This window comes from Schistocerca cancellata, chromosome 2 (assembly GCF_023864275.1).
Source record: "Schistocerca cancellata isolate TAMUIC-IGC-003103 chromosome 2, iqSchCanc2.1, whole genome shotgun sequence".
In the NCBI taxonomy this organism is placed as follows: domain Eukaryota; kingdom Metazoa; phylum Arthropoda; class Insecta; order Orthoptera; family Acrididae; genus Schistocerca; species Schistocerca cancellata.
Window position 1 is genome coordinate 744,189,788 of NC_064627.1, and position 15,920 is coordinate 744,205,707.

Genomic DNA, 15,920 nt, shown 5'->3' on the forward strand with positions numbered 1-15,920 from the left:
CTCAAAGTTTTTATTTCTTCTCCATGGATTTTAATACCTACTCCGAATTTATCTTTTGTTTCTTTTACTGCTTGCTCAATATACAGATTGAATAACATTGGGGATAAGCTACAGCCCTGTCTCACTCCCTTCCCAACCACTGCTTCCCTTTCATGCCCCTCAACTCTTATAACTGCCATTTGGTTTCTATACAAATTGTAAATAGCCTATCGCTCCCTGTATTTTACCCCTGCCACCTTCAGAATTTGAAAGAGAGTATTCCAGTCAACATTGTCAAAAGCTTTCTCTAAATCTACAAATGCTAGAAACGTAGGTTTGCCTTTCCTTAATCTAGCTTCTAAGATAAGTCGTAGGGTCAGTATTGCCTCACGTGTTCCAATATTTCTACGGAATCCAAACTGATCTCTGATGATTACCATACTTAAACATACCAACCATTCTTAATCCAAAAACTTTTTCTTCATTATTCTAAATATTTTTCAAATTTCTGTCTCTTAAATTTTTGTAATATCTCTTATTTTTTTATATTTTTCTTCTTCATATTTAACTAAAATATCCCCTATTCCTAATTCCCTATAAGCAGTTGATGGAATATCATTAAATTGTTCTAAATATTTATGATAGTTACAAGGAACTATTTGATTTTCAAATTCTGTATTTTCTTCAAAAGCTTTCAGTACGTCATCACCTAAACCTTCGATTCCTTGTTTTTCTTTTTATGTTGCTTCAATTACAGGCTGATCTTTTTTTATGTTTTTCACATTATGTTCTTGGTCATTTCTTCCAATTTTTAAAGTCTTCTTTTAATTCTTCCCTTATTCTTTCTGTTTCGTTTAGCTGTTTTAACAGCTTCTAGGGCATGTTTTGCAAACATTTGATAAGGATAAAAAGATTAATATTTTACTGTTTAGCATTTATGTTTTATGTTTTTATATTTTTTGCTTTAAATTTTTGTATTGTTAAAAATCTTTAATATTATTTCTGCATTCTTCTTCAGCAACTTTTTGTCATATCTATTGTAAAAAATACAAATTTGTCAGCACAGCAATAGTTTACTAAACATTTTTAAAGGGTCATCAAATATTAAATTTCCCTCAACAAAATCGTTATAAATACTTTTTAAATTTGTATCATCTTGTCTAAAAACATGTTACAAAATACGACTATCTCTAAATAATTGTGTTGATATTTTTGAACACGCCTGGGTCAAATAAATGGAGTCTATTTCTTTGTGTCTCCTTCTAGAAAATCTTCCTTAACAATGTCTCGATATTCAAGAATAAAAGTGTGAAATAAACAACTGAGTTTTCTTCACATTTGTCTAATGGTATAATTTATTCATTAATTTCAGTAAAAGGAATGGTATTTTCAAGAATAAAATCAATAAATAAAAAGTTTAATTTTTCAACAATGTAGTAAAAGACAGATTGCTGCTTCCTATAAAGAAGACATGTCAAGTTGTAGACAGGCACAATTAAAACACACTTGCATAAAGCTTTTGGCCACAGCCTTCATCAGTAGAAGCGAGACACATACCATTCATACAAACAAGCAAGCACACCTCATGCATAAATGACTGCCAATCCCAGCATCTTGGGCCAGAACACCAGCTGAGATACTTGAGTTGGCGATCAAGTGTGCATAAAGTGTGCTTCCTTGTGTGTAGAGTGGTTTGTGTTTCTCTTCTGCTGATGAAGGTTGTGGCCAAAAGCTTTATGTAAGTGCCTTTTAATTGCGCCTGTCTGCAACTTGATTTATCTTCCTTCATGGTAAGCATAAATACGTTGTGGCGACGCCATTTATCCACTGCGCCAAAAACAGCGGGTGAAAGCTGCAGCTGATAGATATTTATCTTTGCCATAGTCAGCTTGGTTACGAGTTGTTTATTCTTGTTAGTTTTTGATCTGTGCTTGTAAAATAAAATGTTTTCTCATCTCATGAAAAAGCTGTTACTTCATAAAATATAAAGGCTCCCATAGTGGTGACCCCGAAAAATCGTAGCAGAAGCATAAAGAAAATATATATACCGACGAGAATAATGAATTCAGAGACAAAAGCATGGGGCAGTGGAATCAAGATTGAAGACTACAGTCTGTTCGACCAAGGATCGCGGTCCACGCCCTTTGATTCGCCACAAAACGGAACGACAGATGTTAACGCAAAAGATGGGAGTACCAACGCGCGACACGGAAATGTTAAGCTTTCCGCGTTCTGGCCGACGCGCCCCCAGCTTTGGTTTACGCAGGCTGAATGCATATTTCGGCAGCGTGGGGTGTCTAACAACATTGATAAATTTAATATAGTGGTTTCACATCTAAATTTAGAAGTGATAGAGCAAGTAGAAGAAACCTTGTCGCAACAAAATTACTTTGTGCTAAAGGAAACTCTCATACAGCATTATACGTTGTCACCAGATTTGCGACTACAAAAAATTTTCGCATACGAAGATTTGGGCGATAAGACTCCGTCACAAGTACTCAAAGCCTTACGTACATTAGCCGGCCCGGAACTCCTACCTGAAGAGTCTTTACGTCTAATATGGCTTCGTAAACTTCCTGCCAACATCCGTGCCGTCATTGCAGCAGAAACAGACTTACCATTGCAAGTCTTAGCAAAAAAGGCAGACACCATCGCAAACACCTTAACCGAAGTTTCTGCGTGTTCCGAATTCAACTACAGCCAGCATAGTGGCCCAAGAACGTGTAGTGTGATGGAATCTGACGTCAGTGAGCCATGAACATGCAATAATACTTCCCAACAGCAGTGCTCATCGACCGAACCCACCATACAGCAACTGGCAGCACAAGTGGTAAAACTCAACGTGCAAGTAACTTCACTCCACCAGCAGCTACGAAGTCGCAGTTGGAAAAGACGAAGAAATGCTATCCAACAGGATTTGACAGATCAATGGTGCTGGTACCACAGACGCTTCGGTAACACTGCCCGTCAATGTATTCAACCCTGCAGCTACCCAAACTTAAGAGGCGGGCGTTAAAGGGCGCTAACGTTCGTCAACAACAACATAGGCGCCCGAGTCATAGCGTGATTCAAAGAGGTGAAAACGCCACGGTATCTGCAGTCATCCAATCACACCTATTGTTCGTGTTGGACCTCTCTTCAGGTGAGAAGTTTCTGATCGACACAGATTCAGAAGTCAGTGTTTATCCAAGAAAGAGAGGTGATATACTCACGACAACAACGCAACATGTGCTGACTGCGGCAAACAATTCCAGAATATCTACCAATGGTGAGAAACAGTTGGCATTACATCTGAATTCCAACTTCCATCCAAAATGGACTTTTGTGGTTGCTGATGTGCCGAGTCCTATAATTGGAGCGGACTTTTTACGGAACTACCGACTTATGCCCGACCTGGCTAACCGTCGTTTGGTGACAGTTACCACAGAAGGGATATTGCCTACTGCGTCTTCCGCGTCGGTTCAAGTGCAGTGCGATGTGCCAGCGTCTTTCCGCACGAAGATTTCCGACTCCTGTACCGCGTCATCCGCGTCGGGATATTGTGATACGATTTCGTACCCGCAACTAAGCGGGACGCACACGTGTGCGTCACGCAAGAAGACACCCGACAGTCGTAACGATTCGTATACTGTAGGCAATATCAGAGCACTGTCGGAGGAATCACTTTTTCGTAAACTGCTTCAAGACTTTCCAGCACTTACCGAACCCGTCAACGCAACCAGGAAATGCAGACACAATACTCAACACCACATCAGCACGACACAAGGTCAACCCGTTGCCTTCCGCCCGCGGCTTCTGCCTCCAGAGAAGCTGCTCGCGGCGCGAGCTACGTTCGACAGACTTCTAAAAACCGGTATTGTCAGTAGGTCCGATAGTTCATGGGCATCTCCAATTCACATGGTCCGTAAAAAAGACAATTCATGGAGAGTATGTGGAGACTACAGGGCGCTCAATGCCCGCACAATTCCCGACCGCTACCCGGTACCCAATGTGACTGATTTTAACAGTACGATTAGCAATGCCAAAATATTTAGTGTGATTGATTGCGCCAAAGCATTTTCACAGATTCCCATGGCTCCATCTGACATTAAAAAAACAGCAGTTATCACACCATTCGCTTTGTTTGAGTACAATTTTATGTCATTTGGCCTCAGAAACGCTGCCCAAACATGGCAAAGATTCATGCATTAGGTGCTTCGAGAATTACCATTCGTATTTTGTTATATGGACGACATTTTAGTATTCTCTGGTTCTGTATATCAGCATGTCGAACATCTGCAGCTGCTTTTCCGCCGTCTGACAGAGTATGGCATAATCATTAACGAAACAAAAGTGCACGTTTGGAAAACGCGAAGTTAAGTTCCTGGGATATTTGGTTTCAGCAGCAGGCCTGTCACCTTTTCCTGAGCGGGTTGAAGCAGTACAACAAATGCCCCTTCCCACAACTTACAAAGGACTTCGCAGATTTTTAGGCATGCTCAACTATTACAGACGTCACTTACCTAAATTAGCTGCCGCCCAAAACCCACTCGCATCGTTACTTGCAGGTAAAAATACAACAGGAAATCGTAAAATTCCATGGAGTCCAGATGCTGAAGCAGCTTTCCATGACTTAAAGAAATGTCTTTCTCGGGCAACACTACTGGGACATCCAAGATTGAGCGCTCCTTTAGCGCTCATGGTTGATGCGAGCCAAACAGCGGTGGGTGCTGCGCTACAGCAAGAAGTTGATGGCAGATGGCAGCCGCTCGCATTTTTCTCTAAAAACCTGACTCGACAGCAGCAAAAATGGAGTGCTATTGACCGTGAGTTGCTTGCTATTTACTTAGCCCTAAAGTATTTTCGCACGTCTGTCGAAGGGAGGCACTTTGCAATTTTTACCGATCACAAGCCGTTAGTAGCTATATTTCAACGAGACACAGAGCTCAATTCACCACGTCAGTGCAGGCAAGTCGAGTACATTGCACAGTTCACAACTGACGTGCGTCACATTTCAGGAAAAGACAACCTGGTCGCAGATTGCCTGTCTAGGAATTGTGCCAGTTTAAATTCAATTCGTTGGACCGAGTTAGCGTCTAAACAACGAGAAGATCCTTTCTTGCGCCGTCTAATAGAGGAACAGAGAACTGCGCTGCACCTCAGACGTGTGTCTGTCCCAAATGTTCCAGACGGAATTTGGTGTGATGTTGCAAAAGGAAAGGAGCGACCTTACATACCAGAACAATATCGTCGCGAGATTTATAGTGCACTACATAACCTATCACATCCAGGAGTACGAGCTACAGCCAAGTTAGTTTCCTCCAAAGTAGTGTGGCCTGGAATACAAAAAGACTGTCGTGCATGGGCGCGTGCATGCCTAACATGCCAGCGTAATAAAATCAGCAGACATGTCTTTGCACCTATTGCTGACTTCCCGACGCCATGTGCAAAATTTTCACATATACATGTGGACATTGTGGGCCCGCTATCATGCTCTTCAGAACAACGCTATTTGCTCACAATCATTGATCGTTTTACCAGGTGGCCATAAGTAGTTGTAATACAAGACATTTCTGCGGAGTCGGTTGCAAAAGCACTGTTGCATTCATGGTTCTCCAGGTTTGGCGTTCCGCAAAACATAACAACAGATCGCGGAAGGCAGTTTGAAAGCCAACTTTTCAATGAACTTTTACTACTGTGCGGGTGCAACCACCTACGCACCTCAAGCTATCATCCATCTAGTAATGGAATGGTGGAACGACTACACCGCACACTCAAAGCTGCATTAATGTGTAGTTCCACGTCATGGCCTGAAGCGCTACCGCTGGTCCTACTCGGATTGAGAACGGCCGTGTAGGAGGACTTACAATGCTCTTCCGCAGAATTGGTTTATGGCGAGCAATTGAGGGTTCCTGGAGAATTTATCATTCCAGCATCTACACAGCCGTTCGCCCCTGAGCTATGCACGCAGTTCGCGAGACAACTCAGCGTTAGAATGAGAAACACCAAACCCACTAACCCTGTCAGACATGGAGACCGGAGAGTGTTTGTACATAAAGACCTGCAAGCAACGTCCCAAGTGTGGCTTAGGAATGATACGGTGTGCCAGCTGCTTGTCTCGCCTTACTCTCGACCATACAGGGTAATCACAAGAGGAAGCCACAGCTTCAAAATCGATAAGGATGGTAAAGAAGAGACAGTCTCAGTTGAGCGGCTTAAACCTGCTTACACTGAAGAGGGTACACTCCTTCCTCGGTCTGCAAAATCACCCTCAAACGTGGAGGCCAAAGAAACAGCAGATAGTCTCGCCGAGCCCTCGGTTTCAGAAGAGGACAACGAAGCAGAAAGTGCAGAACAGGAGCAGCCATTGCCTGCACCAGATGTTTTCACGAGAGCTGGTAGAAAAATCAAGTGAAAGTTTCCCCACATACCTGGTGCACCCGGTTTCAAAAGGAGGGGGGCTGATGTGGCGACGTCATTTATCCACTGCGCCAAAAACAGCGGGTGAAAGCTGCAGCTGATAGATATTTATCTTTGCCATAGTCTGCTTGGTTACAAGTTGTTTATTCTTGTTAGTTTTTGATCTGTGCTTGGAAAATAAAATGTTTTCTCATCTCATGAAAAAGCTGTTACTTCATAAAATATAAAGGCTCCCATAACGTCTTTACATTGTTGATATTCCTAACTGGAGTTCCCATTGCTTTGTATAATTTGTTCATTATTTTCAGTAAAAGTAACAACATTTTTTTAATATTTGTATACGAGGTCATAATTTAACCATCCTGGGACTAAAAGATAACTATTGATCATTAATGATGTCTTCTATAACTACTTAATGCAATTGTATGTAATAGAATAGGACTTGGTAAAAGTTTACAACATATACTTTTTGATTTCTCTTACAGAATTTTTAATTTTGGAGCTCAACCTGTCATTTAATTAATAAAAATTATTATCATTTTCTACAGAAAAGACTAACTTATGATGCTCAACACAGAATATCATTTGAGAATTTTTAATATTTTACATTTTTTTAAATCATCATATTTTCTGGAAACATTCAACTTCATGAACACAAAACGAGTCTTTCACAAATTTTAGATTCTATATAGATCATATATCCTATCTCTTCAAGTGTATAAATTTGTTTGGATTTTTTGTTGATGTCTCTCGCAAATATATTAGCATAAAATGGAAATATTTCTTCTGATTGTTTAATTGTGTCATTTTTAAAAGCTTCATAATTATTTTCTATATTTTCTATTTTTGAATAAGTTTATTGTTTACAAAACTTTCTTTGGACTCTTCTGTGATTGATGATGTGTTTAACTATAAATTTAATTAAGTCATATTTTCTTAATTATAATACTCTCTCAAATTATTTCCTTTACAATTCTGAAGTTCAACCACAGTGAAGTTGTTCATTTACTCTTTCATTTATAAGATAAAAATATTATTAGGTTTTTGTAAAAATGAAAACTAAGTTTTGGTTTATATCTTATTAAAAACGTCTGTATAAATTCGGCCTTTTCTTAAAAAGCTCAACGATGTCAACACTTCTAATTCTTTAAAAAAATTAATGAGTTAGAATTAATTTTTTATACAAGCTTTCAGGCTGTGAATATTTGAATACTAGGTTTGAAGAGAAAATTTCTATGGAACTCAATGACGAGTTTATAACTACATTAAAAACGGATATAATACATTAATTCATGGGTATAATTTTAATGATTTGGAGGAAGGAAATACTAAACTAAAATATAAAGGAATGAAAAAATAATGATAATGAGTCTCAATTTCATGATCTGGAATTTACTCAATAAATTCCTTCAAAACATGACACTAAGTTTTTTCTTAAAATATTTATGCTCAAAAATTAGTAAAATTGCTCCAGATAACAATTTTTTGCATCTTTTTCCCTTTGTGCCTATTATTTTTACGAATTTTTCTCCCATTTTGATACTCAGTTAAAATTTATGATTCTTCTGATTTCATACTTTTTTGTCCTCAGAGTCTTTCGCAATGGCATACATGAATAAAACGTTCTCGGTTTTCCACCCACGTCAATTCGAATAAAATCCTCGAGCTTTCAATGCCCATCTTCGCCATCGTCGTCAGGAGTTCAGTGACTGCTGGGTCTGCTACAGTTCCTCGCTTATATAGACATGATGACATCTTCAGCAGCCAAATGTGGCGCGAACGCGAAAGTCGACCAGGGCAGCCAGTGGAGCTATTGCCTTTGGCAGCACCGGTGACGTCCGGCGGAGCCAGCGGCAGGTGCCACATTTGAAACTGCCTCTCCAATGTTGCGCATCAGGATTTTATTCGAATTGACACAGCTGGAAAACCGAGAAAGTTTTTTATTTCTTAGGTCAAATCTAGTTTCCTTTATTTTTGTTATTTTTCCAATTTTTCACCATAATATGAACTGAGTTTACTGATTTTTCAGACACTTTATTTTATGTTATTCGGTTAAAATTAATGATTTTTCTGTAGACAAATATTTTATTTTATGCATTTAGTTAAGTTTCATGATTTTGTTGATTTTGGTAAAAGAGGGATAGCAACACCTTTATCATCATAAGCACATTGCTTTAGTGGTGTTAATGATTTATTAATCTGTAACCAATTTCGATCAACTTCGACTTTTCTTCAGACAGAATGCTCATTATAAAAGTGCTCCTGTGAGTAGTACATCATATTCGTCATTGATAAGCATATTCATTGGCATGTTATGAAATCTGCAGTCTGCTGTAAATGTGGGTGACAATGTATGTGTTAAACTCAAAAAGTACTCAAATATTAGCTCAAGTGCAGAAGTCGTTCAGAACATCATTGTGTTTACAGCATCCTTTCGTTTCAGAAGAACGCAGGAGTAGCATACACAAAATTCTTAATGTTTGATGCAGTGTCAGGCTTCAGTAACAGGTGTGCCATTGCCAATCTAGTAATGTATGGTTGTGATTAATAACAAAAAATTTTCATTCCTCAGTAAAAATGATTTGATGGAATGTTCAAGGTGTTCTAGTTCACACCAACTTACTGTACCACACCTAATATACACCGCTGCAGCTCTCTCTATTACAAGAGTTGAGTAAACATTGAATCCCGTGCTGGTCGCCCACTCCTCCACTCTTCTAGCAGCTGCTGTGGGAAATGAAGTCAAACCGATGTGACACTCGGTAAAACATTCGCCATATTGGTTTATTTTATTTTATATCGTAACTTGCAATATGCATTTGCAAGGTAATGGTGCATTGAAGATTAATCACAAACACGTCAACATTAGTACTAATTTATGTTATCAAATGTTAGTTAAAGACGCATTGACAATAAAAGCTTTCAGGACATACTACCATCAGTAATAATGCTGATTTCCGTTCATGCTCTTGAACAGCGTGGACGTTCAGTGGTGTTCATATGGACCCCGGGACACGTTGGGATAGCGGGAAACGAACACGCCAACAAGTTAGCTAAAGAAGCCACCCGCAGACTGCCGTTGGAAATCGGCCTCCCGGCCACAGATCTCCGATCGGTGTTACGCCGTCGGGTCTTTGGGATGTGGGCAGACGAATGGCGGACTCTGTCTGTACCCAACAAGCTATGGCGAGTAAAGGAGACCACGACCGTGTGGGGTTCCTCCATGTGGGCCTCTCGCAGGGATTCTGTCATTCTCTGTAGGCTCCGCATTGGTCACTCTTATCTGACGCATGGTCATCTGCTGCGTCGAGAGGACCCCCCTCATTGTCGCTGTGGTGCAACCATGACGGTGGCCCATCTGTTGTTGGAATGTCCTCTTTTAACTGCTCTCAGGCGTGCTTTTAATGTCCAGGGTGATTTATCATCTCTTTTAGGTGACAATGTCTCTATGGCAGATCGGGTTTTAAGTTTTATTCGCGCAACCGGCTTTTATAGGTCCGTTTAATTTTATTACATCACCCTCTTTTGAGCTGTATCTTTTACTTAGTTTTGTGTTTTAATTCGACTCCCTCCTATTCTTTTAGGCTGGAGGTTTTAACGTGTTGCAGAGTGGCTGGCTCATCCTATTATTTTCGTGAACAGCCAGCCACGTTCCTCTGCTGTAGTTTTAATTCTTTCTGCCTTTCTTCTCTTTGTTGTTTTTATTGCTGTGCTCCGTTTTTCATGTTTCTTTATTATTGACCTTGGGGATTTTCTTCACCTGGAATTTTTACATTGTGCTTCGAATGACTAATGGATCGTTTCACTGTGCTCTGTGTGTTTATGAAACAAGGGACCGATGACCTATGCAGTTTGGTCCCTTTAATTCTCAAACCAACCAACCAACCAACCAAGTGCTCCCTGTGGACTTATGGATAAAGACGTCATGTTACAGTGCTAAAGAACCAGGTTCATGTTCAACTGTATGCTTACATATTTTTCATCTTTGCATTTCGTAACAAATTCTTGGACCAACAATCACTTTGTATTCATCCTTGTGCGAAGCTAAAATACCATATTTGGTGATTTCCATATTTACACTGGCGTATTAATAAAATGTACAGTTTTAGTGATACATCACTGTAAAGATCTCTCCAAAATGCGTCATTTTTAGTATGGTTTGTTCTGATAAAGTATTGGTAAATCTGTGTAAATGTTAAATGTGTGGATATAGTGCACTGAACACTGAATTGTAGTTAGAGCTTAGCATTGACACTTCTTGCTGGGTTCTCGTTACAACTGAGGAAGAAATTTAAAAACAAAACACTAGTTAATGGAGATCAACATAACCTGAAGAAAGAATAGCATTAATACTCTGGTTATTAGCAGCCAGAGATATTTACAATAGTGATTGTCCTGCATTTCAGTAGCTGCTATATATGAAGTAGTTCCTGTGGTCTGCAGTGACATAATCGAAGCATTTCAAGGATTTTATTAAAGTAAATTATTTAACAATAAGATAATGTCAGTAAAATATAATCGATGAAATGTGAGATAGACATATGACTGACACATAGGTTACTTGAAGAAATCTGCTGTATAGTTTGTTAAAGGCCAGATAGCATGATCCTGGATAAACCATTTCTAATTATCATCAAAATCTCTAACATAACAGTGATCATCAGTCTTGAAATTACAGATATCTTGAATATAAAAAAAAGAATTACCATGTCTTTTGTAGATTTTTAATGTTAATCAGTGTAATAGATACAAATTTGCCATTGTTTACTTTCACAGGAATTTACTATGTTTTTCCTTTTTAATAAAAGCTTGTGCTTATTTACTCCATTTCTGCCTGGTGCAAGTATCTGTAATGAAATTTATCGTCTTACGTACATCCCCAATTGGACCAAATTGCTATTAAACTATTGTGTCTACAATTTCTGAGAGACAACTCACCTATGGGCCAAGGTGCCGTCAGTGTCATGCTCAGCTTAATTTAAATGCAGTGCTGGGCACGTAAATGTCATTTTGACGCCACTTCTGGGTCTCCAGAGCTGCACAGGCCTTAAGCTCATCTCGAAAATGGTTATAATTTGACAGCTGGAGCAGTGAGAAAGCAGGCAGTAACATGTGTCATAAGGTTGATGTTTGCTTCTCATCCCTTTTCTACGTGATTTAATATTTTTTTCTTTTAACCTCTAAGTGTTTATCTAATATCAGAAGATATGGACGATTCTGAAATAAGCGAAAATAGGGCTAAAGTTCCTGAGTCCAGTGACCAGCTACGACGTATTCGTGAAGAAATGCATGTGACTTTGGACAGAATTACAGCTTACATCTTTGATACCAAAGGAATATAAACACAGATTCACACATAAGAAGAACAGAGATTTACATCCAGGTGCAAAAAGGATAAAGGCCTCATTTGTCTTTTAGTACTGTGTCTTTTAGTCATTGGTATCTTTTGTCCCAAGTATGATGTTCATCTTAATATCATTCTATGTGATAGAAGCGACTGCCAAATAAGGTTAGAAATATGTTGAAAACATTATATGTTGATTACACTTCAGTTCATTTCAAAGCGAAACCTCATGGTACAGTTCAATAGTCTGATATTATATACCCCTCAGGATCCTTAGGAAGCCTAGAAAACAGATATGACATCTTCTTATTGTTGCTGCAATTTACTGCACAATAGATGCTCCTGTTTGTAAAAATCAGTCTACAAACCAATATAAACAATTAACATTTGCTTTTGCTTTCGCTTTCACAATATCTTGTCGAATGCGACATTTGATGTACTGGTATTGCAGTGGGTAACAAAACTGTGACGACTGTTATGTTAAAGTGTGTCAACCTTGATTGGAGTTAATGATTCCATATTTGCTTTGTTTCATGGAAAATACAAGCTGGTTTCATAGTAGGGTGTTCTGTGTGGCTTCATATGTATTTGCTATTGCTCAGAAATCTGTATGTGAACTGCTCGACTTAAATCCGTTATAATATACACAGTGTTACAAAAAGGTACGGCCAAACTTTCAGAAAACAATCCTGACATGTAAAGAAAGAAAATATGTTATGTGGACATGTGTCCGGAAACACTTACTTTCCATGTTCGACCTCATTTTGTTACTTCTCTTCAAATCACATTAATCATGGAATGGAAACACACAGCAACAGAACATACCATCGTGACTTCAAACACTTTGTTACAGGAAATGCTCAAAATGTCCTCCGTTAGCGAGGATACATGCATCTACCCTCCGTCGCATGGAATCCCTGATGCGCTATGCAGCCCTGGAGAATGGCGTATTGTATCACAGCCATCCACAATATGAGCACGAAGAGTCTCTACATTTGGTACCGGTGTTGCGTAGACAAGAGCTTTCAAATGCCCCCATAAATGAAAGTCAAGAGGGTTGAGGTCAGGAGAGCCATGGAATTGGTCCGCCTCTACCAATCCATCGGTCACCGAATCTGTGTTGAGAAACGTACGAACACTTCGAGTGAAATGTGCAGGAGCTCCATCGTGCATGAACCACATGTTGTGTTGTACTTGTAAAGGCACATGTTCTAGCAGCACAGGTAGAGTATCCCATATGAAATCATGATAACATGCTCCATTGAGTGTAGGTGGAAGAATAAACTAAAATGAGCTCTAACATGGAAATTAAGCATTTCCGGACACATGTCCACGTAAGATCTTTTTTTATTTGTGTGTGAGGAATGTTTCCTGAAAGTTTGGCTGTACGTTTTTGTAACACCCTGTATTGTTCATATTGTACTTTTTTGCTTCTGTTTATCGTACTTTCTCCCATTTCATGTAGAACTCCATGTAAACAACTTTTGGCAGAATTGTTATTCAACTTTATTTCATCTTGTCACATTTCATTACCTCTTGTAATGGAATGAGTATGTAGTTCTGCTTTGAATGGTGTTGCTCCTTACGACAGGATTCAAAGAATTTTTATCTCATTCTGTGGCAATATTTAATAATGTAGAATACCAATTCTGTCAAAAATTGCTAACATGGAGTTCTCCATTAAATGCGAGAATGTAAGCAAAACAGAAATGAACAAAAATAACTAATGAACTAACGATATACACTCCTGGAAATTGAAATAAGAACACCATGAATTCATTGTCCCAGGAAGGGGAAACTTTATTGACACATTCCTGGGGTCAGATACATCACATGATCACACTGACAGAACCACAGGCACATAGACACAGGCAACAGAGCATGCACAATGTCGGCACTAGTACAGTGTATATCCACCTTTCGCAGCAATGCAGGCTGCTATTCTCCCATGGAGACGATCGTAGAGATGCTGGATGTAGTCCTGTGGAACGGCTTGCCATGCCATTTCCACCTGGCGCCTCAGTTGGATCAGCGTTCGTGCTGGACGTGCAGACCGCGTGAGACGACGCTTCATCCAGTCCCAAACATGCTCAATGGGGGACAGATCCGGAGATCTTGCTGGCCAGGCTAGTTGACTTACACCTTCTAGAGCACGTTGGGTGGCACGGGATACATGCGGACGTGCATTGTCCTGTTGGAACAGCAAGTTCCCTTGCCGGTCTAGGAATGGTAGAACGATGGGTTCGTTGACGGTTTGGATGTACCGTGCACTATTCAGTGTCCCCTCGACGATCACCAGTGGTGTACGGCCAGTGTAGGAGATCGCTCCCCACACCATGATGCCGGGTGTTGGCCCTGTGTGCCTCGGTCGTATGCAGTCCTGATTGTGGCGCTCACCTGCACGGCGCAGAACACGCATACGACCATCATTGGCACCAAGGCAGAAGCGACTCTCATCGCTGAAGACGACACGTCTCCATTCGTCCCTCCATTCACGCCTGTCGCGACACCACTGGAGGCGGGCTGCACGATGTTGGGGCGTGAGCGGAAGACGGCCTAACGGTGTGTGGGACCGTAGCCCAGCTTCATGGAGACGGTTGCGAATGGTCCTCGCCGATACCCCAGGAGCAACAGTGTCCCTAATTTGCTGGGAAGTGGCGGTGCGGTCCCCTACGGCACTGCGTAGGATCCTACGGTCTTGGCGTGCATCCGTGCGTCGCTGCGGTCCGGTCCCAGGTCGACGGGCACGTGCACCTTCCGCCGACCACTGGCGACAACATCGATGTACTGTGGAGACCTCACGCCCCACGTGTTGAGCAATTCGGCGCTACGTCCACCCGGCCTCCCGCATGCCCACTATACGCCCTCGCTCAAAGTCCGTCAACTGCACATACGGTTCACGTCCACGCGGTCGCGGCATGCTACCAGTGTTAAAGACTGCGATGGAGCTCCGTATGCCACGGCAAACTGGCTGACACTGACGGCGGCGGTGCACAAATGCTGCGCAGCTAGCGCCATTCGACGGCCAACACCGCGGTTCCTGGTGTGTCCGCTGTGCCGTGCGTGTGAGCATTGCTTGTACAGCCCTCTCGCAGTGTCCGGAGCAAGTATGGTGGGTCTGACACACCGGTGTCAATGTGTTCTTTTTTCCATTTCCAGGAGTGTACATACAACACATTTAAGTTAAGCGATCACACACGAATTCGTGAGCAGTATCAGATACATGAGAGTCCACAGAACACCATTCTAGAAAGCCAATTTGTGGTTTATATGAAAGAAACTCAAATATGGACTCTCTTACTCCGCCCAAAATTTCAGTGCGAGCATAAATCAAGCAGAAAATGAGCATCATATGTACAATGCAATTCAAAGAGTGCAGTACACGCAAGAAGTTGGAATCGCGAATACAATGCGATGTAACCAGCTTCTCCTTGCTACAAAACGAAAACAAATATGCAAGACTTCAAATCACTTATTAAGGAAACGAGGTAAGGTCCTGATAAACCTCTAGCGCTCCATATGGCTAGGCAGTAAGGTCGTGGTACTGGATGACCCTGTACGGGTTTCAGCCCCGCGCTGTGCTACTACTGCCTGCAACACGAAGCACAGGCCAAAGCCCATCCATTGTGTGTCCTGAGATACAGCTTTACTTGTTCTCAGAACTCGTTGGTGCTATTGCGTACTAGACTCATGTGCACATATCAGTGTTCTGAAGTGTCATGTGAACAATAACCATACATGGTCCATCTTTAACTGTCGCAGGTGGAGTAGTAAACAGAAGTATTACTAACCTCTGATATACAGCTCACAGTGGTCTGGAGAATATCTATGTAAATGTATTGTGAGAGCAGTGTACACAACAGGTTTACCGCTTTCACTGTTAGAATCCAAATATTGGCGATTACAGTACTCTCCGCCATTGGGAAAAGCTTGTGTCATACTCGGTTTGCTGTGAAGTGTCATCAAAATGGCATGTCACTTGATGCGACCACAGAACTCGACAGCAGTCAACCCAGTAAGGCGGGAGTGACATTACATTCTCCAGTGTGTGAGTGGACCTCGGAAATTTCGAGATCTTCAGAAACAAATAGTTAAATATTTGTGACAAGCAAGAATATGAATGGAGGATACTGAACAATAACGTTTAAAGTGCCATCACTAGCTGAAATTGAGTAAATAGTGAAAGTGCGTTGTATGA